Source organism: Oreochromis niloticus, linkage group LG5, assembly GCF_001858045.2.
Source record: "Oreochromis niloticus isolate F11D_XX linkage group LG5, O_niloticus_UMD_NMBU, whole genome shotgun sequence".
NCBI classification, from domain to species: Eukaryota; Metazoa; Chordata; class Actinopteri; order Cichliformes; family Cichlidae; genus Oreochromis; species Oreochromis niloticus.
The window spans coordinates 11,280,900-11,305,551 of record NC_031970.2 but is presented as its reverse complement, the minus strand read 5'-3'; the positions used below and the strand labels follow the sequence as shown (position 1 = coordinate 11,305,551).

The 24,652-nt window shown below is 37.0% G+C and overlaps 1 protein-coding gene across 2 annotated transcripts in view; it reads left to right on the top strand.

The window, feature by feature from the left end:
• The window catches only part of igsf21a (immunoglobin superfamily, member 21a), a 171,332-nt gene that overhangs the window by 75,676 nt on the left and 71,004 nt on the right, over positions 1-24,652 (top strand). The gene's annotated exons all lie outside the window — the stretch shown is intronic.

Below are 24,652 nucleotides of genomic sequence, written 5' to 3'. Positions count from 1 at the left end.
TTTGTGAAAATGGCAGATACACAGTTTATCCATATTTCTGTATATTTGTTTCAGCTACAGTTGGTAGTGGAAGGCTAGAGTTCTTTTATTTGTTGTAACACTAAAAATGTTCCATTATTGCAAACTTCAATTTCAGTGCCAAAAACATGCTGTTTCCTGAATTTAAAAAGAACACTATGAATAATACCACACACTACATAGCAGTGTGTAAATGATGGGCCTGAATGACCCAATCACCAATCAGAGCCTTAATGTGGGCTGGGTTCACTCATAACCAGCCCAGAACTGCAGCCAAGGAAAAACAATTAGAGAAAAGCCTCTCTTCCCCTGTGGGTTTAATGCTAGTGGAGAGAGATAGGTTTTGTAATAGATTTTTGTCCGTGTAAAATGAGATGCTGACCTCTAGGTCCAAGACATTCAAAGACATCCCAACAGTGGTACAGCACACTCCCACTGGGGCTAAAGGATATTCATGCAGGACATCATTCTCACACTTGGTGTGAGTCACACCAGCCATTCTCAAGGCAGTTATCATCAGGGAGCCTCAAAGGGTGTTCAAAGTGGAGATTGCGTCTGTGTAATCAAGTCCTTTTTTTAATGTCATGAGACCTTAGCAATTGATTCTTGGTTTTTCAGTTTAGTTTTAGCTGTTGAGTTTGTTTTAATCAATTCTTTTTCATGAATGAAGTTAACTTTTTGTTGTTGTTTAGTAATGATGAAGGACTTTTGTGTATTGTAAAGTTTTTGTCATCTACAAGGACTTTTTTATTTAACATTGTCTTCACTTTTCTGTCATAATGTCTCAGATTAACCAGAACGATCATATATTACATTTCCATCTCTAATAATTTTGATTATTATTTGTCTGTGCTGCCCATTTAAAGTAAAGATGAAGTTTTATACACAGTTTAGTTTGTTTTGTTTTTTTTCTTCTGTTATAATAGGCAGCAGAATTATTAGTTTCTAGATGTTGAACTCCAACAAATAATTTCTTGGTCATATATCTATTTATTTTTATTTTATGAGATTATGTATTCAAATCATTTACATGTCATGTTACATTTCGTGTCAGCAGTAATCTGATTATTGGCATTTTCAGTAAGGATGTAAATATTAAAGAAATTTTGTTACATTACATGGATTGTTAGAAAAAAAAAGTCATATTTACATCCAACACATTTACGTCATTCTCTTTAACAAACTATAACTCATTTAGCAAAGCTGTCCACATATGTGGTATGAGTTCTAAGTCAATATCTTTCCTAAATAATCAAAATGTTTTGTGTTTGTTGTACTTTTGTCATGCTTTAACTGTGAGGAGTTCTAAGGTCTTGAGTAATCATGCCCAGTCTTATCTTAAGGACTTCGTAGTTCCGTATCACCCTAACAGAGTATTTTGCTTTTGTACTGCTGGCTTACTTGTGGTTTCTATTTAAAAGCAGAATGGGAGGCAGAGCCTTCAGATTCAAGGGCCGTATTTTCTGAAAAAAGTTTCCAGTTTGGATTCATTAAACTTTCCTTTTTGATAAAGCTTATAGTTAGGGCTGGATCAGGTATTGCTCTGCAATAGCTCTAAGCTGCTGGAGTCCCTATGATGTACTAAGTGTTTCCTCTTCATTCACCTATTTTAACTCTCCATGTGTTTATATACTACTCTGCATTTAGTGTTTAGTTATCATTAACCTCTGATTCTCTTCCACAGTTTGTCTTTTTTTCTTTTCTACCTCCTTTCTTCCTGTTAAAAGGGAGTTTTTACTTCCCACTGTTACCAATTGCTTGCTCAATGAGGGTTTCTGATAGTTGGGGTTTTCTCTATATTATGGAATGGTCTTTACCTTACAATATAAAGTGCCCTGGGAGAACTGTCTAAATTTGATGCTACAGTATACATAATAAAATTGAATTTTAACTGAACATTATCAACAAGTCATATAAATCTTTGCTATAAAATACAGCAATTATCAATTAAGATATAATGACCTCAAAGTTAGAAACTAACAGAGAAGCAAAAAAAAAAGTTGTATTCAGAAATGTGTATATTATGCATTAGACCACCACTTTGATGACACTGGAGCATTGTAAACTTCTATAATACATGGAGATGTGTTTGTCAGCAGCATTCTTGGTGCTTTATCAACTGAGGAACACTCAAGTAACTTACCAGGCTCGGTTGTCACCCTCTTTCATACACTTTGTGCTCCACCACCCACTAATTTACAAATTTACACTTTGTTTAATCCCCCTTTATCCTGATGTTATCCAACCATTTAGAATCAAAATCCAACAGAGATATCTGTGTAATTTATGTTTGCTGATACAGCACATGTGTGGTGGCCCCTGATCGATTATCCACAGAGACAGAGTGTTTGGTCAGTTGTCCCATTATACAAAATGAAGTATTGACAAATGCATCGACATATTCTGCTTTTAAAAGCCCCCTTTGCCATAGATTGTAACACTGTAGGTAAAGCGATGCTCTGAGTATTTGGATAAATTGATATATAGATAGAGCTAAATATACATTTTTTTTCTTTTTGGCTTTTTAAACCTTGTAATGTTAATAGGGCAAGCAGACCTGGGGAAAATCTGCTGTCTGTGCATTCAACCTGCACTGTTTTGCAGCAAAAAGAGATAAAAGCATGACATAGCATCAAACAGGTTAGAAGCAATCTGATGGGAATCATTTAGTTGTGATATCTGTTGGTGTCTGACACTGAGACACTGGAATCCTTTGGGTCCTATAGGTAACAAGGAGGGAAGCACTGGAACAAACCGTTTCTCCAGTGCTCAATTGGATTTGAAGTCGGATCAACACTTTGAGCTTTTCTTTGGATTCCTCGAGCTCTTTTAAGCAGTTTTTGTGGTATCACTGCCATCAGGGAGTGCCACTGCACCAGCATCAAAGTAACTTTGATGACAAGATTTTTCCAGCATTGTAACTACGTGATTATTTCATCTGGCTACTTAAACCTTAAGGGAGAATTACATGTAAAGATATCCATATTTGTTCCAAAAGTGTATACTTGAAAGGTTTTGATATTTAAGGTTAAAAAATGCATTTAAGAGAAGGATGACAGTTGTTAGTAATTAGTATGGTTCACGCTCCATACAGTGAAACTATATTTTGACGTGTTGTAGTTAAGATAAAAGTTTTTTGCTTTGATTTTTAACTCACAGAATTATGGAAGTTTTCCTTCTCATATTTTTTTCAACACCTGTGTAGTTGCAGTAATAAGGCCGAGCCCTTTAGATTACTACCACTCTAAATACAAGAAAAAAGCTGTTTTTCCCATATCAAGTATAATTAACATAATTTGATATTGAAGACTACAGAGTAAAGTTTGCATTTCAGAAAACACCACAACAACATCTCTTGAGTCTTCCTGACATTAAAGACTGCTAGGCAGAGTTTAGTAATTTACCAAAGCAATCAAATGTAAACCATTAAATGCCAATATATCATCTGAGCATTGCTTTCTTTATTTTCATAAGAACATTTGCCAATTGCGTTTTATCATGTTAATGGCCTTGTCAGAGTCATGATTATGTATATAAAAGAGGAAGGCTCTTATGTGAAATTATAACAAAAAACAAACAAACAAAAAAAAACAAAACAAAGACAACATTACAGTGCATATTAAAAAAGACAAGTTATTGTAAAAAACTGCCTTTACATTTGTAACTAAGATAATGAATTGTGTGTGCAAGCACATTTTTCTTTTACATTCTCTATTTTGGGCATTGTGCCATTGTCACAGATAATCCTTAGCTTTCATGTTGTATTTTATTTTACATTTTGGCAGTATCGCCTTTGAAATATGCTGAAAGTCCAAAAGCTCCCTTTCATCTATGGTCTTCCTCATAATTATTGAGAAAGGTGTGATACTGGGCTGCATTTGGAGGCTTGCCTCTCAGCTGGGATTGTATATGGTTGAGGTAAACCTTTTTACTCACAAGCTAATGATTGATATATTCTGAACCAAGCAGCATTATGCAAAATTAAACCCTTCATTTGCCTTTTTATCAAAATCACTCCATGTATATGTTATTTGTATTTTGTTTTAGCATAACCCTAATTTGTTATCAAAAAAGCTTACATAACATAATCCCTGCTGACATAGTCACAGCAGACTGAACACTGTCAGAAGTACAAAGAGCAGAGAAATCATAGCCAAAATTGCCTGGCAGCGGCAACATTTTACTGACCATGTCTGTCTATGTTAGCAGGGGCTCTGTTGCTGTCATGACTTTTGTGGTTGTGCTTCTTAAAACATATGTCCAGTCCTATCATATTATCCGTTAACTTTTGGTCCATGCTTTTTGATGTAAAGTAAGACATACCACTAAGCATGGCACATCTGATCAGCTGTCAGATTTATGTTACTAAGTATATTCTTATGCTTTAATCTCACTGAGATAATCTAGGCCAGGGGCGTCCATCTCCAGGCCCCAAGGGCCGGTGTCCTGCAGGTTTTAGATGTGTCCTTGATCCAACACAGCTGATTTAATTGGCTAAATTACCGCCTCAACATGGCTTGAAGTTCTCCAGAGGCCTGGTAATGAGGTAATCATTTCATTCAGGTCTGTTGACCCAGGGTGATATCTAAAACCTGCAGGACACCGGCCCTTGAGGGCTGGAGTTCTACACCCCTGATCTAGGCATACTGTGAAGTATGAATCAAAGACTAAGTCTAGGAACATACACTCTGTTGCCAAACTTCATGTGGCCTTCAGATCAGCTGAACAGCAGTGCTTAAAGAGCTTTATGGAATGGTGTAAAGTATACCACCACTGGACTCTATAGCAGTGGAGACGTGTTCTCTGTAATGACAAATCATTTTTTTCCGTCAGGCAATCTGATGCATGAGTCTGGCTTTGGTAGTTGCCTACAGTACTTGTCTGAATGCTTTGTGCCAAGTGTAAAGTTTGGTGGAGGGTGGGATTATGGTATAGGATTGTTTGTTCAGGAATTCGACTCAGCCCCTCATTTCCAGTGAAAGGAATGTTTGCATACTAGTGCACAAAGCAAGGTCAATAAAGACATGGATGAGCAACTTTGGTGTGGAAGAATTTGACTGGCCTGGACTGGAGTCCTGACTTCAACCCAATAGAACACCTTTGAGATGAATTAAAGCAGAGTCTGCAGGGCAGGCCTTCTTGTTCAGTTTCAGTGTCTGACCTCACAAACACACTAACCATGTGGAAAGCCTTCCAAGAAGAGTTTAAATTGTTATAGCGGCAAGGGGTGGGCTGACATCATATTAAACCCCATGGATTAAGAATGGGATGTCACTTGCTATAGTTTAGCAAGCTGTCTGTGAGAATAGCTTCATAACAGTAGTCTCATTTAAAAGCTACATGTTCTAATCTTGCTTGATGCATTCCTGATATAGATATCTTGACATGTACACTTGAGCTGTAAATCATTCACAGAGCAGTAAATGTCTTAAAGATAAACTTCCACAGAGTGTTGACTCTGTAAGCCAGGCTCTAGATTACATTGTGTATGCTACTACAAGATAGATCATATACAAAGACTACAGATGGTTTTACTACTGTGACCAAATGGGAAATGCGGTAGCTTTTTAAGCTGTATGTGGAATGAATGAGTTGTGCACTTTTTAAATTACTCTTGTGAAGTTTGTTTTTTTTCATTAATGCAGTGATATAGAGCTAAATTACGGTCATTTCATCCTCAATATCGTTATTGAGTAAAACAAATATGTGCGTGGATGTGTTCAAACATATAAAGTAAATCTCAGCTCTTCCCACTTCAACCAAATAAATACGTCATTTTGATTTAACATTATATAGTGACAACTTGATTCACATGCAGAGTGCCTTGCCATAGCAGTTCAGGTATTTAAGATGTCTTGTTGTTTACTGGTTCAATTACACCGTTCAAATGAGCACATAAAAGGAAGCGATACATAAAAACTAGTTCAAATTTATGACATTAGATAAATCTGTCCCAGGGTTTTTTTTCTATGCATCTTTTCAAAGCAGTTAAGCTATCACTGAGGCAAGCCATTTTCTCCCACTATCAGAAATATGCGCTGAATGTGCGGTTCAAGCAAATTCTCTGATAAAATGAGTTGAGAACAGTTACATAAAGATAAACCGGATTGTAAAGCAGCTGTGATGCCTTGATAAAGTGCACTCATGGCAGTTTGCAAACATCTCCATTGGGACAATTTTTAAAAGATTAAGACATCTGATTGGATCCATCAATGTGGCTTAAACATTTTCCTCTATGACTCTCCTTTGAAACATTTGTCAACATGCCAGTTTCAACAATAAAGCCATTCGACATTAAATAAATAAATAAATAGAAAGCAACAAAAAATAGAATAAACTCATTTACAAGCTTAAAGTCATAAACTGACTAGAAAAAAAATAATAAAAAAACAACTTTGATATTATTAGAGATCATAAAGTCATACAAATGTAAAGATAAAGATAAATCTAAATGCGAAAAAATGTGGGTTAGTTTGTGTCGTTTTTTGACACAAACTTTCATTCCTTCATGGTGCAAGGCTGAATCAACCTTAGCAAGCCACAGCTTCATATTATTATAACAGTTATTATTAATTATTACACAGTTCTAATTACATTAAATATTATTGCCTTTACTGGATTAACTAATGAAATTATACTTGCAATGAGATTTATTAATAACACATGTGAGGATACTAGCGATAGCTTTATTTCATGTAAATCTATAACTATACCCTGAGAGAGGATCAGGGTTTTTTTTTGGCTCCTCACCATTATCCACTTTCCCAGCTGTCTTTTTAAAATCTATTTTACCTAGAATAGCCTTAATATGCCTATGTTGTTCCTCATTCAGTACTGCCAAGAGAACTGACCTTCTCTGCTCAATGAAAGTACATGACTGTAGGGGCATTGACATGCAAATATCCCACAACTCTTTCTTTAACTCATGTTTGCTCATCAAATCTAAACTTTTGCAAGGTTGTAAAAAGATCCGCTATGACAGAAACATGTGGAAAGAGGGGAACTTTATTTTCTGTGCTTTAATTGTTAAGCAGGACACCAAAACATTTCTCCATCTGTTGTCAGATATCTCCTTCGTGAGAAAAAGGTATATCAGAATCAGAGACTTTATTAATCCCAGAGGGAAACTGAATTGTCATAGCAGCAAATACACAAAAAACATCAAGCACATATAAAATGAAGTGTAGAAACAAAGACATTGATAAATAAATTCTGTCAGCGTTAATATCGTTAATACGACGTTAACACTGTTCATGGACACAGTGTCAGATTTTGTGTGAATGTAGCCAAACCAAAGTGCATACTTGACCCTGTCTACTGTGTGCTGTAGCTCATTTACCTTGACACAGTCAGTGAACAAAGAAGCAAAGATGTAGAAAGCTCATGTAACATAGTCACTTTTATGAAAAAATAAACACTGTTTTTTAAAATGTCTGCAGATATATTTTTCTTTCACTTGTTTTATTGGACATGCTTTATCATTTAGTTCCTTAGAAAATCTTGTGACAAAAATTTCAGAGTAGGCTACTTTGTATAGAAAGGTAGCAATAAATCTAAATATTTCAAGTATGCTGCCTTATCTAGTCATTTGTTCATGTCATTTGTTTGCCAGTGTTGCTGAAAAAAGTATATATAACATCACATGAAATAAACACTTTTCCTCCACATAAAAAAAACAAGTACCAAGGGGTATAAAACGTACCCCCATCACACAATACTGACCCCCAGAAAAGAAACATACATCCGATGGATCTGAGAGACCTCAACTCCCAACCTTCTATGCTATGAGACAAATTCTTGTCTTTTCACAGCACCAGTCTGTGATGTCACTGCATACTGAAATATTTTCCCAAGGCCTCCCAGTAAGGAAACGGTATCTTTTTTCATACTTGCATTTGACAACCCTTGCTTTCAGCAGACTTGAAGCAATGCGCACAACACAGGGAAACAAACTAATGAGGGGAGATTTGTGGAAGGGGGAGTGGGAAAGAAAAAGAGACAGATTCTTCTCTGCAGCACCCAGCTTCCTCTTTGTCTTGTTATTATTGCCTTTTTCTTCATTAGGCAGCATTGCATCTGCGTTGAAATCCCGCAGCTCTCACCAAATGACCAAAACCCTACTTTAAACATGCTTTATATTGCTTTACTCCCCAGATAATAACAAGGCCTCACTGGCACAAGCATTTTTCCTTTTGTAGGGCTTTGCTGTTTTTTTTACCCCTTTGCTACAAGCAAGTAAACAGTTATGGCTTGACATGCTCACATAGCTTTCTTCCTAAGCTTCTTTACTCTAATTGGAAGCCATTGTCTTCAGTGACTCTAAAGGTTCCTTTTCTGATGAACTGTGCTAACAAATAAACCTCCTTGGACGGCAAATTTCACTAGACACAAGTGGGCAGCAAGTACAAAAGCTTGAAGGGATACTCTACCTTATGAAGTGCTTTGTAGAACGCTGCTGAGCTGAGATGTATCTGGTGCTTGTCATTAGGCCAGCTGATGGCTCATTGCAAGGAGAATGTGCCCAGGAGGAAAAGGACAGAGATCAAATGAGCAGCTAGTCTCCTGAGTCTTGTCTGATTAGTCACTCAGTCCAGCCACCACACACTAAGGGGCACACAGGGTCTGGTTTCCATGTCCACTTCAGTGCCAAGAATGATGCAAGGCAAAGACATACACTTTTCTGGCACTGAGGGGCATAATTTCCTATGCTCTTATCATTTGCTGAATACCTTGTGTTATGAATCAGGCTATCCCACTTGCTGATCACGCCAATGAAGTGTGTTTGGACACCTGGTCCAGTGGGATGCTGTAAGGTGGACCCGTTTCAGTTGTCTCAGGGTTCTTCATAGGTATTAAAACAAGCTAGAGAAGAGATAACTGTTTATTGTTGTTTAACATCAAAGAAAAAATTAAAAACGGTGCCAAATACTACAGGGATGTAAGAGAGGAGCCTCAAACCCAATAAATCATCAGCCATGACCAAAGGATAGCAAGACAGAGAAGCTGTGAGAACACAGTATTGATAATCAAAAGTACAAATGTTAATTAAAACAATTTTTAGACATATGTTCCTCTAAAGCTTGACCTTTAAAAAGTCTTCTTTGTTTTTGCTATAAGTTTTATAATGTATGGCTTATCATGATGAATTGTCACAATCTCTCTTTCTCTCTCTGTCTCATGGGGGGGGTTCAGAGTTGCCATGGATACACATTTATATGCTCATAAGCATATTTCTAAATGCAAAACAGTACTGGGAATGCCTAGCAAAAGTACTATTCGATATACACTGAGAATTATTCAACTAAATGCTACACATGGGGCAGTCTTTTTAATTAACATATACATTCTACATTAATACAAATATACACAGACATTAATAACATAATATTAATATTTATTATTAACATTTATATTAGAGGAAACATTAAGGCCACTTTGCATTTACTTTGACATTTTTCAGTAACGCAGTAATGTAATGCTTTACTGTACTTTCTTTATTCTTTAGTTATGTACACCACTGCTGATAAAAAACAAAATAACAATTCTTCCTGCTACAATCAGATAAATTCAGTTCCTATGCTGGAAGTGAAAAAGAGTGGAAAGGTACAGCCATACACATTTTGAGGAATGGAGATATGGACATTATTTTTTATTTTTGTTGCACAGAGGGACAAGAGCATGACGGTAACGTGGAAAGTATTGTACATACATTCATTATACTGCTAACACAACTTAGTCTCTTTGATAGCATCAGCATTGACAGCATGCTAACGCAAAGATAGCAAAGAACTGAGAGTAGTTTTAAAGCTGAGTGCATGTCGACTAACATGCACATACTTGCACTTGAATCTGTGATAAATCTCCCTCAAGCTATTTGAATTAAGACTTATTGCCAGGTCACACACAAAACCTCACAGGCATCAGCACAGACAGCATGCTAACGCAAAGCTAGCAAAGAAGTAAGAGTGGTTTTAAAGCTGAGTGCAAGTCGACCCCAGCCCAGCAACAAGACTCTGGTCTTCAATAGGTAACAAAAGCAGAGGTTAGTAGTCAGGCTTGTAGCCTCTGTTTCTACCTGTTCATGGATCGACAGTGGTGACAGTGGCTTTTAAGTCTCTTTGGGCTGGTTTTCAACTTTGCTTTGTGAGGTTTTGTGTTCACACCAAAAAACTAAAAGATCATACTTGAGTACTCATTAGGATAGGAATGTGTGTTGGTGTGTGGGACTGTAGCCTATAGGTTCATATTCAACTGGTAATCATGTTAGATCATGTGTTTTCAGGTCATTTTACCAAGTATATATATACTTTGCAGGTGCAATTAATCTACAGCTATTTAACCTAATGGTACACATCAAAATGTGTTTAAACTACAAGTAAAACTAAAACATATATATACATGTGAGGTTGAACATCCCCCGATGACTTTGAAGAGTTAATATGTGGGGGCTGAGCCCCCGAGAGCCCTGACCCAATTTGACCTGGCAATAAGTCTTAATTCAAATAGCTTGAGGGAGATTTATCACAGATTCAAGTGCAAGTATGTGCATGTTAGTATAAATGCTTGTCTGTGTGTGTGTGTGTGTGTGTGTGTGTGTGTGTGTTGGGTGAGTGGGGTGGGGAGACATGTTGGCGTAGGACACTTTCATTTATAGCACTTAAGAAAATAATTGGTTTCTGCTGTGAGTGCATGGTGTCCCTGCTAATAGACACATTATGTATAATTTCCTGTAGTACTCTCCTCGTTTGACCTTTTGTTTACGTTTGGGTAATGTTTAGACTGCTTGTCTGTCCCTCCATTCAGTGTGATGATGTTTTTCATAACAAGATATGTTTGCCATAGTCTCCTGTGGAACTATATCAAAACAGAGTCATTATAAAATTTGATTTCAGCATTCAGTAAATGTCTTACAGTAACGAGATAAACAGGTACTGATAACACAACACTACTTAATTGTTCACTTAAGTCACTGTGACGATCAAAATTTTCAATGTGCTCTGGTTTGTTATGTGTGATTCTAAATTTGCTTTGGTTAAGACCAAATCTGCCGGGTCAGTGATTTGCTTTTGTGGCTAACATTCACATCCCTCAAACTTAAACTTCAGGAAATGTTAGTGACCTGCTTTTACTTTATATATTTACTTTTATATTTTGAAAACTGTCTTTTAGGGTGGAGTTTTAGTTTTAGTCAGGAAATGCAAAACTGGAGACTTTAGGAAGCAATGTGGCAAATATCCTTATCCCTGTTGTGTCATTTCAGTCACTAAAATGAAGCCCATTAAATCGGCTGTGTAATGGCAAACCTATACATTACTTTCAATAAAAGTCCCACCTCATTGTGGGAAGAAAAAATCTTGGGCTATATTTTTGTCACATGAGTCGTTAATCTTCTTGTCTAGTTTCCACAAGCAGCCATACTCCTGTCTCCTTTGTACAGCAACACACATGCACAGTGTGTGTTATTGCTCAAAGTCATGAGTTCACAGAGAAGTATAGTATAGACAAAGTGAACTTCACATTTCTCTGATTGGATATTGTTTTTCTTATACTGAAATAAAATAATTATTGCATATGTGTCTATTTCTAGAATGTGTTACTACTGCCTTGGTCCACGTTAATGAAATTAAATACTCTTATCTCTGATGCTTGATGTCTCACTAGTGTGGTTGTACTCTCTGGTCTAATTGGAGGGATTAAATGTTATAAATGTATAAGAGGTAAAGCCTATCATTTGATTTTATGTCATTTGAGATGTAAATCAGTGATTGTCTTGAGACAATACAGTGATCTACAAAGAATTCAGTAAAAGGACTAGATGTTATAGTCCCTGATATTTCATTGCTTTAAATGGAGAGAATCTTGAGGGATGGTTATGAGGAAAGGCAGCCCAGAAACTTTACCAGCAGCACACATCGTTGTGTGCCTCAACTTTCGGTCTTTTACTCAAGCTAATCTGCCATTTTTATAGCAGTCACAAAGCAAGTATTTTGGTATTAAATTCTTGGTATGTCATTGAGAGCTACAAATGTAAATTTATTGGTCTGTATGTAAATTGGGACTACAATAAAGATATCAGACTCATCAAATCCTATCTGTACTGTAAACACATCAAGACAAAAAGATAAAGCACTAGAACATGAGATTAGCCATGTCGAGTGAATAAGAGAAACAGAAGCTTTTAATATTAAATGAGAATTTTTGTTCTTTGGTACTTAGCTTAGTTTAAAAAAAGACACAAAGTTGCCCTGGAAATAAGCATTAGGAGTAAATAATATCACACAGTGTCTGCTTCTGTAATTTAACTTAAGAGTGCCTTATTAAAAATGAAAGAGCCCATGCCACATTAAGGATTAGAATTTTGTATTTAAGCATGAAATGAGCCTGATGTTTTGCATTATACAGACAGATGTTTCAATCCAGCTCAAAATTCTGGGTATTCACATGTATCCACGTTTAACAATTACAACCTTCCTTACCTAGCTAGGCCTACTGCCTTTGCATACTTAAATCAAACAATCAAGATGTGATTGAAGTGCAGATTTTCAGCTTTAATTCAGTGGTTTTTAAAAAAATATTAGGAATTATAGTCATTTGTATAGATATCATGGCTTTTATAGATTCTCAAAAGCAATTGGACAACTGACTGAACAAGTTTCTTTGTCAGGTAAGGCCTGTCGTTACATGGCGATAAGCAGCTAAATTATTTGGAAGAGATTCTAGGTTTTGAACTTCCATGTGCCATATTTTTGCTGGAATTCTCAATATGAAATTCAAAGAGATACAGATAAAAGTAAAGGATGCCATTATTAAGTTGAAAAACTCAAATAAGCTCCCAGAATAAAGCAAACATCTTTAGAGGTGACAAAAAGACAATATGAGTTATCAGGCAAAACACATTTATTTTATTTTCAATGGATTCTAATTAAGCAATAAGGCATCACAGAATTGTGCAATCATTGAACAAAGCATAGCAATAACAAAAATAATGAGATTGTGCCCATTCAAAATTTTACATACCCTTTGTTCTTAATTCTAATGGTTTCTCCCTTTGGCATCAGTGATGAGTACCTTTATTTTTCTAGAGGGTAGAGTTGTCCATTCTTCTTGAATAAGACAAAATAAAGCCATTGGATCTTTGAAATTCTCCGGTAGTCTTGCATGAAGTGCACATTTGATATTTCCCCTGAGAAGCACAATGATATTGAGGTCAGAAGATTGTCGTGCCCACTCCAGAACCCTCACTTTTTTTCTCCTCCTCCTCTGTCCGGTGAATGGTTGATTTGGCCTTGTGTTTTGAATCATTGTCACGTTGGAAGGTCCAAGTGCTTCCTGTGCGCAGTTTTCAGACTGATGAGTGCAAATTGTCATCAATTTTTGTGAATATCCCTGTGCTTTTATAGCTCATGTACCCCCAAAACATTAAAAATCCACCTCCATGTTTCAAAGTACAAGTTGTGCACTGTTCCCCATAGACTGTGGACTCCTCTCCAAATCTAGCATTTATGGTTTTGACCATAAATTTCACTTTTGGTCTCATCACTTCAAATGACTTACTTTTGACTTACTTTTGACCAAATGACATACTATTTTGTGGCCCTGGTTCAGTAATGGCTTTTTTCTATTTTGTGCAAGTGCCTCCTTATTGTGGATCTTGAATCTGTCATGCCACTTTCTTGCTGTTAAACCTGTATTTCAGCTGAAGTAGCACAACAATTTTTCTTTATATCCTGACCAATTTTCCTGACTGCTGAGGCTGACTTTTTTGTTGGTCTACCTGACCATCGCTTGGTATCAACAGAAGCACTAATTCTCCATTTTTTAATCACACATAGAGCACTAACTGGCATTTTCAAATATTTGGATGGTTTTGGATGGGTCTTTTTTCTTGCAGATTTTTTTTGACAGCTCTTCTTCTCTATGGCTCAATATTTTTTTTTTTTTTAATTTTATTTAGGACAGTGCATGTCAATGAACATACATGTAAAAAAAAGAAATTACATGAATGTAAACACACCAGATTATAGCTCAAGGCTAATTTCCATCTGTTGTCCAAAGAAAGAAAATATTAAAAATGGGCAAACAATTCATATTAAAGTTCATAATTCATACATAATAAGAACTCCATCACCAAACTCACACATACATACCATTCTATTCCCAAGTAAAACCAACAAAGTCAATGCAGCTCTTGGTGAAATGTCCAGAGGTTGCAATAAAAACTACAAAACGGGATGACTATAAACAGGCACTAGTTAACCATCAAATACATAACAGGTGTGGGATCAGCCAATTAAACCAGGATATTTGTATGTATATTATAAACCCAACTATTTATTTATATGCAAACTTTTGATCAGGGCCAGTTGGTTTTTCAGTTGTCATTCTCTTTTATGAAGGGGGCACACAATTATCTGATAAATTACATCACCTCACTGTCAATAAGTAAAATTTAATAAAAGAAAGAGTTTCTGCATGATCACATGTAATGATTTTGTCATATTTTCCGAAAACTTCATAAGAAATTATGCCAGGATATGAAAACATGAGCAAAACTGTAAAAGCATCTGTAAGTCCGAAACAGTACTTTGGCACGAATACAGTACAAACCATTTAAATAAAAGCTGAAATTAAGAATTTCAGTTACATCTTGACTTGTTTTAAATCCCCTGTAGTGGTTTACATGGGAAAATTACAAAACAGTCTGTTTCTGTCCAAAAACTTATGGACATAGCTGTGTTCTGTGTTTAGCTTTTATTTATTTAATTGTTGAAGAGAGAGCAATTTCTGTAGATGAAATCTATCATTCAGTAGGATCTTGCCTTAACCTTTTAAATGTGCCCACATCGTAATCCCAATATGAATTTCTGCTTTCAACCAATTTCTGTCAGAGAACAATGCTGGTGATAAATTTTCTTGCAGTTTGAAGGCAGAAGATGCTTTATCATAATAAACTCACTCATAAAATTTATGAAGAAAACAAAAACCTTTGTCTATTTTAGCATTCTGCCAAATTCAGCATTCTGTTCTATGCTCACGACCTGCTTTGTGATTTATGCATTCAATAACATTCCCCATATATCCATCAACTGGCAGATGCAGATGGTGGCTCCAGTAATCTGGAGGATAGGGAAGAAGAAAAAGGAGAGGAAGAGAACTGTGAAGTTGCAAACATATGCAGACTCGTTATGTCCACAGTGGCCTTGATGTCTTTTAAGACCATCTGTTTTCCAACTTGTGTGCCCTTTTGAGTCAAAACCCATCTGTGATATAAAGTAGAAAATGGCAAAAATGTTGTTGGACATGGGTTTGGTGGATAAAACTGCATCATTAGTTGAATCATGAAGGGAAAAAAAACATCTAGAATTTTCTTTAACAAGTCGGTTGCAAGACCAAGTTGCATGCAGCTGGATTACAGATCACACACATCATACATAGCACAGCAGTTTTTTTTGTAACCAACTTGTTAACTGATAACTTACTGACACACAGAAGTGTGTTGACAGTTAACTTTCAAAGTAAGTAACACAGAGGACACTTTTACTTATTTCACTTCTGCCCTGCACACACGTATTACAGGAAATTATAAATTAGATGGACTTTGACACAATACACTATCAGTGTTAAGCACAGTCATCCCAATTTGTTGGAATTATGTCATTTGCATATCAAGCGACACGCACATGCAGTTACAGGGACAATTAAGTGGCTCAGGGTGACACAAGGCTGCACTAGCCTGGAGGTCAGACAGGCTTAACAGTGATTCAGGCTGGAAAAAGCGGAGGCTCTGGGAGTGTAGTAAAAAATGTGGCATGTAATGAATTGTCAGAATAACATAGAATTTTAAGTTACAGAAAAATATCACATGTAATTAGATTCTAGGAATTTTGAAACCGTCTCATATGATGTAGGTGTATTTAGTTGACAGTCAATTATGACCACAAAGCAATATATAAACCATTATGATGAGAAACAGTTTGTTTTAACTGGGGAAGAAAGTGAATAAATCATAAACTGCATTGTATTATATTATCCGTCCATCCTCTTAACTACTTGTCCAATTCAGGGTTTTGGTAGATGGAGGTGTGGGGAAGGGCTTAAAGCCTGTTACATCTGTCCTAGGGTGAGACGTGAGGTACACTGTGGACAGGTCGCTAACACACACAGACAACCATTCACAGTACATTCACACCTGCAGCCAATTTAGAATTATCAATTAATATGCATGTTTTTGGACTGTGAAAGGAAACCTGAAGAGAACATAAGCAGGTGTAGGGGAAACATGCAGAAGTCCATGCCTCACTTTTTTTTTGTCTGAATTTGCACAAATGTTCATTTGATGAACTTCACAGATTTTGATCTTAATGTTCAAGGCCACATTTGTCATGTTCATGTGAATACAGTATATTGAGATCATTAGGAGGGCATCCACTCCACAAATTTTTAATTCTTTGAAGAAAAAAAACTTCAACAATTATTAAAGGTTTTTTATTTATTTATTTTTTTATTCATCTGCTCTATCGTTGGCACCCATGATACTCTTGAAATGGTCTGCATTTGAGTGCTGCCCGGATCAACCGCATTTTTCTATTGTTAGCTAATCCTCTCCACTGAGCAATTTGGTTAGAAGTGCTTTGCTTAAGGGCACCTCAGTTGTAATTGCTGAGAGAGATGAAATGGCATGCATTTTTTAAAATTCTAGCACCACTTCAGTTTGATTCACAAAAAGTCTTTCCACTTTTTGAAAGACCCCTCCAGTGAAAACTTGGAATGTTGTTAACATATCCATATGGTGTGTGTGTGTTTTTTTTTTTATATGCTAGCTTATAAGATAGCTCATTAGCAAAATAAGCAGTCAATGCTTAGGATGACTATTTCCCCCTTAGAAATGCAGTGTACCAATAACTTGTCAAAATTATGTATTAAGAGAGCTTGTGTATATATTTGCATATTCTTCGATCTGCACATACGGTACTAAAGGATGCAAATATGTAGAGTGCATCTAAGCTATTTAAGGCATGAAGTGACTATATTTTCATGGAAAAAATCAATATATGTAATTTTAATGAACATGGATGTCTTCTTTAGATATAATTAATGTCTGGAGAAGAAGTTCAAAAACTGTACTGTAATGATGCCCAGGACATGTTGCACTGCTTTATACAGTGGCTTTACAATAACCAATATACTGTAGATCAGCAGTCACCAACAAGTCTGACCTGCTTTGATCTCATCACCTCCTCACTGTCAGCCCACAGACAGCCTTTCTCCCTCAGAATGACAGCCGTAATAACCATCTCTGGATGGCCTTGTCTCAGATGGCTTTAGATAACACGCTTGCATAACACTCAACTGCCTGAATTTATACCGTCGCTGTGCCTGACCCTCACCCTGCTACCTCTGGGTGTAGCTGAATCCAGCTGGTCTGTTCCTGTTGGTGGCATAGTTTTCATGAAGCCCAGCTCTTATCCTTGTATGTAATCTGGCAGTTCCAGCAGCAGCCAATCACAACCTGTTTGTAAGCTGTAATGCTGGAATCAAAATGCCTGACAGTAGAGCTGGAACATGTGATACTGATAACATGCTGGAAAATGATTTTACTACAACTGTGCTGTGCTCCTATACTTTGTATGTGCATATAACCATTGATTGAAAATTTCTTATATTAAAGGCTCACATTTCAGATTTGTAAGCAAAGCCACTGACCGTAAAACACTCACATGAGTAGATTTTTTTTTTAAATCGTTATACTGACAACTGCCTAAGTATGATGATTTATTTCAGTGCAAACTCTGCTTGAAGACCTGATAGCGTCACAAGTTTCCATTATATTTCTAGAGGTAATATGGAAGTAGCAAAAGGAACTATCACTGTATTTCCATGGCTGCTGGCAAGTGTCTCTCAAATAAATATTCCCAAATTGTATTTGATGAGCTAAAGCATTTTGAATTACTTTTATATGCTTTGAAGCAGTCTTACTGTTAAAGGAATTGTTAGATGAACCTTTCCTACAAACTCAGGTTTTTTAAAATTTAGTGTGGCACAGTATTATCAACCCTTTTGCGCATCAAAGGTACTGTATATGTTTGCAGCGTTGCAAGCTACCAGCTTGAATTAACTGTGCTTCCCCACAGAGTGTAGTGACAGACAGAGGGAGGAGAGAAGCCTGTCATTTGAAGCATGAAATCCCGTTAACCAAGTCCTCTGTCACTCAGCACCCAGTAGGGAAGCACAGCATGCAGAGCTGTAAACTCACAGGTTAAGAGGCAGGGCCACCAATACTGCATACCGAATCTGCTCACTGAATGAAGATCAACATTATACAGTACTTAGGTTTTGCAGATTAACACTTTGAAATGCGCCTGCATTGTCCCTGTTGTTATACACATAATACTTTCTATTACCGCTCATTGATAATGTCGTACTAGTGGGATAATAAGGTGGAATCAAGAAGGCAATACTATCAAAACAGCAAATTAATACCTTTTAATTACTAAAGTAATATCCAAGCGAGAGTCAAGTAATCAACAGTTTTTTATAGCCGAGTAATATTGCATTGAAATTTCTGTAATTTCGTAATAACAAGCCAGTGGCTGGAGTTAATATTGTGGAAACAAATGTAAGATTATGAGACAAAATCAATTAGTAATAGTATAGTTAAATTGGTAAAAATAATAAAACATGGTAATATCTGTGCATTTGATTTTTTTTTTAACTTTGCTACCACTTTAAAGGCCGTTATCTCATAATAATAAGGTAATATTAGCTCATGGGATTTCCATATTAGGATACTATTACCATATTAAAAGAGGGCATAGCTGTCCAGTTTTGTACTTTAATCCCCCAGGCTCCTTGGCCGCCAGAGTACAGGAATGGCACGCATGTACACTCCATCCATGGGTGTTGGCAACTGTTGTGAGTGGCTGCAGACTACAGTCTGGAACAAACCCGTCCAGTTTCACTAGAGTGAAATTTCTTCTTCCTTAAGCTGAGGGGCAATAGAATTTGACCAGAGGAGGAAGTTAAGAAATTAAGAGGCTTCCATTGCAAATATTTCCTCACTCTGCAAAAGGGTAGAATGATTCTTTTAATTTTCACCTCATAATATACAAATTCAAAATGCAGACATGAAATGTGCTGTTCTGATCTATTTGACAGGGTGACTGGTTCAAATCAGTGGGATATGAGGATGCTTATTTTCACATAAGAATTTAAGTAGAGCACAGAAAATTTATCAGGTACGCTATTCAGGGTGTAGCCAAGGAATACCCTCGTGTTCGGGCTGGCACTCCCCCCAGGGGTTTTCAGTGTGTCAAAGAAACCATGGACCCTTCGTAGACAGTGGGGCTGTTCACATATTTGAACAGTTTTCTAATACGTGCTTCCAGCAGAGAGGAAGTGGCAAAAAACACCAGGGTGCTGTTACACATCTGTATAATGGCACTTGGCCCCAGAGGCGCTGTTGAGCACATATGAATTACTTTGTTTTCATGGCAGGTTTTCTGACTTTGAGACATTTCTTGCTAATCCTGAAAAATTGTCATGTCTTGGTCAGGACAGATAATACTACAGTGATACACCATCAGGGAGGCACTCGATCTGTGGCACTACACAGGCTGGCTTACAATCTGATGATGTGGAGCAATAAACAAGTCTATGAGGAGTAGGACTGAACCCCGACATAACCCACCAGGTGTGGGACAGACTCTGTCAGGCAACCAAAAATCTGTTCACATTGTGTAAAAAATGTTTATGGTCCTTTGTTCTTTTTATGAAGAAACTAGGGCACGCCATTAAGATAGGACGTACTAGCTCACCCATAGCCAAATGCGCTGTTGACACTAGTTACCTGAAAACTGAATGAGGCATCCCACAGATTGGGTGTGTGTCTCTGTGGCACGCAGATAACAATCTATCAATTACAGATACTCCTGACTTCAACTTATTATGTGCATAAAGCACATCATTTACTCCATTCCAGCCTCTCTACCACCATGGACATGACCAAAGAGATGTCAAAATACATCATGGAAATTACTGTAGAATTACAAAAGGCTGGAATGAGCCTCAAGACCATTGTCAAGAAACTGTTGCTGCCATTATTTGAAAATGGAAGACATAAAACACGACTATCGGTCACCCTCATTTGTGAGTTCAGTGCAAGATCTTGCCTCATTGAGTGAGGTTATCATGATAAAGCTGGTGGACCAGCCCAAAACTACATGAGAGGAGCTTGTTAATGATCTTCAGTCACATAGAGCGCCATTGGTAACACACTGCGACCTAATGGACTAAAATCATGCAGTACCGCATGGTCCCCTTGCTCAAGGAGGCACATGTGCCACAGAAGATCTAAATGATTTAGAGAAGCTTGGGGAAAGTGCTTTAGCTCAAAATCAAACTCTTTGGCATCAACTTAACATGCCATGTTTGGAGGAAAAAATGCTTTGAGAATGACCCAAAGAACACCATCCCAACAGTCAAGCACAGAGGTGGAAAAAACATTATGCTTTGGGCCTGTTTTACTGCAGAGGATACTGGATAACTTCACCACATTGTGGAGCCAATGGAAAGGGCCATGTATTGTAAAACCTTGGATAAGAACCTCCTTCCCTTAGGAAGAACACTGCAGATGGGTCATGGTTCTTCCAGCATGAAAATGGCCCAAAACATTCTGCTAAGGCAACAAAACAGTGGGTAAAAAAAGAAGAACAGTAAGATCATGGAGTGGCCTAGACAGTCTCCAGACCTCGGTACTTTAGAAAATCTGTGGATGGAGCTGAAGGTTTGAGTTGCCAAGCAGCAACCAAGAAAACTAAAGGATTTAAAGAGTTTCTGTAAAGAGGAGTGGACCAAAATCCCTTCTGAGATGTGTGCAAACCTGATGACCAACTACAACAAATGTCTTAGAGCTGTGCTTGCCGAGAGTTTCCCAACCAAGTACTAAGTCATATTCCACTTAATTATACATACTTATTTTACTTAATGACATGCAAATTTAAAACTTTGATGTCATTTTTTCTGGATTTTTGGTTGATATTCTGTCTCTATCCAATAAAATGAGAGTACTATAAAAATTATAGACTGTCCGTTTCCTTGTTAGCAAACTTACAAGTTTATAGGAGATCAAATAATTGTTTCCTCCACAGCATTGTAGAGGAAACTTATTATTTAAACTTATTTAAGTAACTCAAGTAACTTGACATTCTGGGACATACGTTTTGTATTTTGCATTATTGTTTCGGTACAGAAATAGCAATTTTACAAGACAGTGTCTCCCAGTTTTTCCAGCCTGTTTCAAAATGACACTTTGTGACATAATAATATTAGGCAAATTAGCATGGAAATGAAGGAAAGTGCCAAGCCAGTTCATGACAATGAACTGATCGTCTCTTTTGTTAGTCTTTAGATGAGGGACTGAATGGAAATAAATCTGAATGGGAATAAATCTTATTAAGATATTATTTGAAAGCCATGCTGTTGACCATCTTATGAACGTGTTAGACTTTGCATTCAGATCACAAAAAATGCTAATAAGATATGAATAAAAATTTTTGAAAGCCATTACCATCTAATTATTATACACCATATGAAGAACATGCTTAGTATAATTTTAATTTCATAGGTCTTCCATATCTTTGTAAGTAGAGACTAGAAATCCTTTGGAAACTATGCACAGTTACATTTTTTTCTGTTTCAAGAATGGTGTAAAAAGACTTTCAGTAGTGATTCTCAGACTGTTGCCTGAAATGATAAAGCAGGATTCAGGTTGAATCTCTCACAGTTGGCCCGCAGTGTGTTAGCTGAATTTCCTCCAGTGGCTGCTGATGCAGCTGCAGCCTATAAATAGGCCCACCCTAGACAGGCGGAGGGGAGGAGGGCTTTGGTTAACCCCTGAGACCCAGTCCTAATCTGACCCCAATAATAGCAGACATCATTAGAGAGGCATTTCAGCTGACTGGCCAGGAAGGATACAGGGCAACCTCTGTCTGGAGAGATTTTAGGATTGCAACATCTCAAGAGAAGCACAGGACTCTGGTTTAAGCACTTTCAAACTCACCTCGTTGTTACCTCTCTGCCATCCTACTCTTCTTTTGCCACTATATGACACAATGTAGACAAGAGAGAAGTAGCAAACTTTCTACCACCCATTCTCGCCTTTCATATCTCCAGATGGCAGAGTGTTAGAAAGGTTTGGTGCTTCTGTGCCTCATGTGCATTGCATGGCCTGGATTCAACAAAGCAGTTGTAGCAAAGCTTTGCTTCCCCAACGGTGCTTTTCTGCAATCAAAGAGTATTCATCTCCCTCTTGCCCTCCCTGTTGTAGAGCCATTTTGGCACAGTTTGGATCTCTTTTCCCCCTCCCACTCTCTCTCCCTTCTCACTGTTCTGTCCCTTCCATAGTGAGTCTTGGTCCTCTTGGGGGGATAGCAAGACATTCACTGATGTGTAGATTGTATCAGATTTATTACACAGGGGTTAACAGGTTAGTCTTAATTAAGAGGTGAAATCATTAAGGAGAGATAGATAAAGAGAGGGTGCCACTGAAAAGACCTGTCTTAGGCAGAAATCTTCTCTCTGGTCCTTAGGGCTTCTAGACAACCAGAAATCTAACACCTGCATTATCCACCAGATTTTTCAGGAGGAGGACTAAGCAGTAGTAATGCTTGCTGGATTACATAGACTGTGAAAGAAGGCAGCAAGGAAATATCCCCAACTCAGCTCAGTACTTCAAGAACAGCTAATCATATTTGCATGAGTTTATTCAGTCTTCGAACTTTAAATTCAGCAGCACTGTGAAAGTAAAGGGAAAGTAAGCCTTCATTTGTAGGATTTGTTAATTTCCTAAAGTTGCAAATGAAAATCTGTGTAAATGATTACGGTCTTCTATCTTCTTTCTTTCCTATGCCAAAGTAGAAAATACTTGGTTAGATTTGAATGTCTCGCACAGCTTTAGGCATGCCTATGCATCTGACATGAACTAATGAAACCCTAAAGATCTGAAAATATACAACCCCTTTTTGGAGATAATCCACAAGTTTGTTTATCCTTTTTATTGCTTGTGGTTTGCTGTGGTGTTTTTCCAGTGCATTTCCAGGAGACTTGGCAATTAAACACTTTGATGTATTTTTTCTGGATTGTGGTAATGATGTTTGCATTTCTGTAGGTGGAATGCTTTTCTTCTTTAGCTCCACTAGATACGGTTATTGCCTCTCACATTCTACAAGGATTACAAATAAAATGATATATCCTCAAAGCTACCGGGCTCAAACTGGGTACTTATTACCTAAAGTGTCATCTCAAGCTAAGGTCATTAGATTCAGTCAAACCAGCCCTACGAGCACATACAGGAACTTGGTGCAGCTCTTACCAAAACCATTCTTCATTCTTTTAGAAATGAAGGACTCTTTCTTTTCCAGTGTTTTAGTTTGAGCTACAAATCACACCTGCTCACTTTCATTTCCATGTATGGCTAAAGATTAAGCTGAGCAGAATATTATCACTTTTTAAAGTGATTTTATTTTAAATGTTATTTTATTTTGTTATTGTGCTTTAAGAAGACCAGACTAAATATTGTTTTTAGTTGCAAAACTCCTGCAATTTTGTCCATTCTTTTGCAGTATATGCCTAATTAATTTATTTTTTTTGGCTCAGTTGATTGTCCGAGGTTAAGGCTGTCTTGTATGTTATATTTAATGACTAATACTGCCAAAACTCAGGTTTGAACAGCTAGTTGCATTTTCTACAAGGCATAGACCTACAATTCAAAACAAGCAATCAAGGAAATATTAAGAACCAACAAAAATGATTGCACTTGCTGTCTAACATTAGTTGTTCAAATTATTTTTTGACTGACAGAGACATGCTAATACAAATAACAAAACTCTTTTTGTAGAATTATATTTGATCTAGTCTCACGTATTTAATCGCTCACCCAGGCACTATTGCTGTGTGAAATTGAGAGATACAGGCAAGTAACTGGAAATGAACCATTCAAATTTCAGTGACAGTTTTGCTGCATAATTCATTGTTATGAATGTGTGCTTCACTCTGCATTAACCTGTAACGTATATTACTTTGTCTCAGTGGCATTTTATTTTTATTCCATTGGAATGTGCTGTCTCTCTAATATGTGTATGGCACCCATATGAGATACCATTGTACAATATGGAAATAAAGTTAATGGAGGTATGCTTTTAAAGTCTGAAAAATCTATTTCATGTGTGGTGTTGCACAAGTATGTTAAACAAAAAATACCAGTTTTCCTCCTTAAACCGATCTTTGTAAAATAAGCATTATTGTAGCTACAGTGGTGGGACAAGTCTGACTGGTTTCCAGATGTGCTTTTGCTTTTAGAGGCTGCTCTTAATCTCCCTCTCCTCTTCTATGGTCCAAATAAAGTTGCTTTGTGCTAACATGTGAAGTGATATTAAAATAAAACAGATGGGCACAATGCTTTGATTTTGTTCACAACATCAGGAAAACTTCCTCTCAAAAATCTTAAGTTAGAAAGTAGATAAAAGCTTTTTACAAGCAAGCATGTTGACCTTTAATATTGAAAAAATCTGTTAAAAAAAATCCCAGCTCCTGCCAAACCGGTGGGCCTGTAACCAAGAAGAAGTTGTTTGTTACAGGT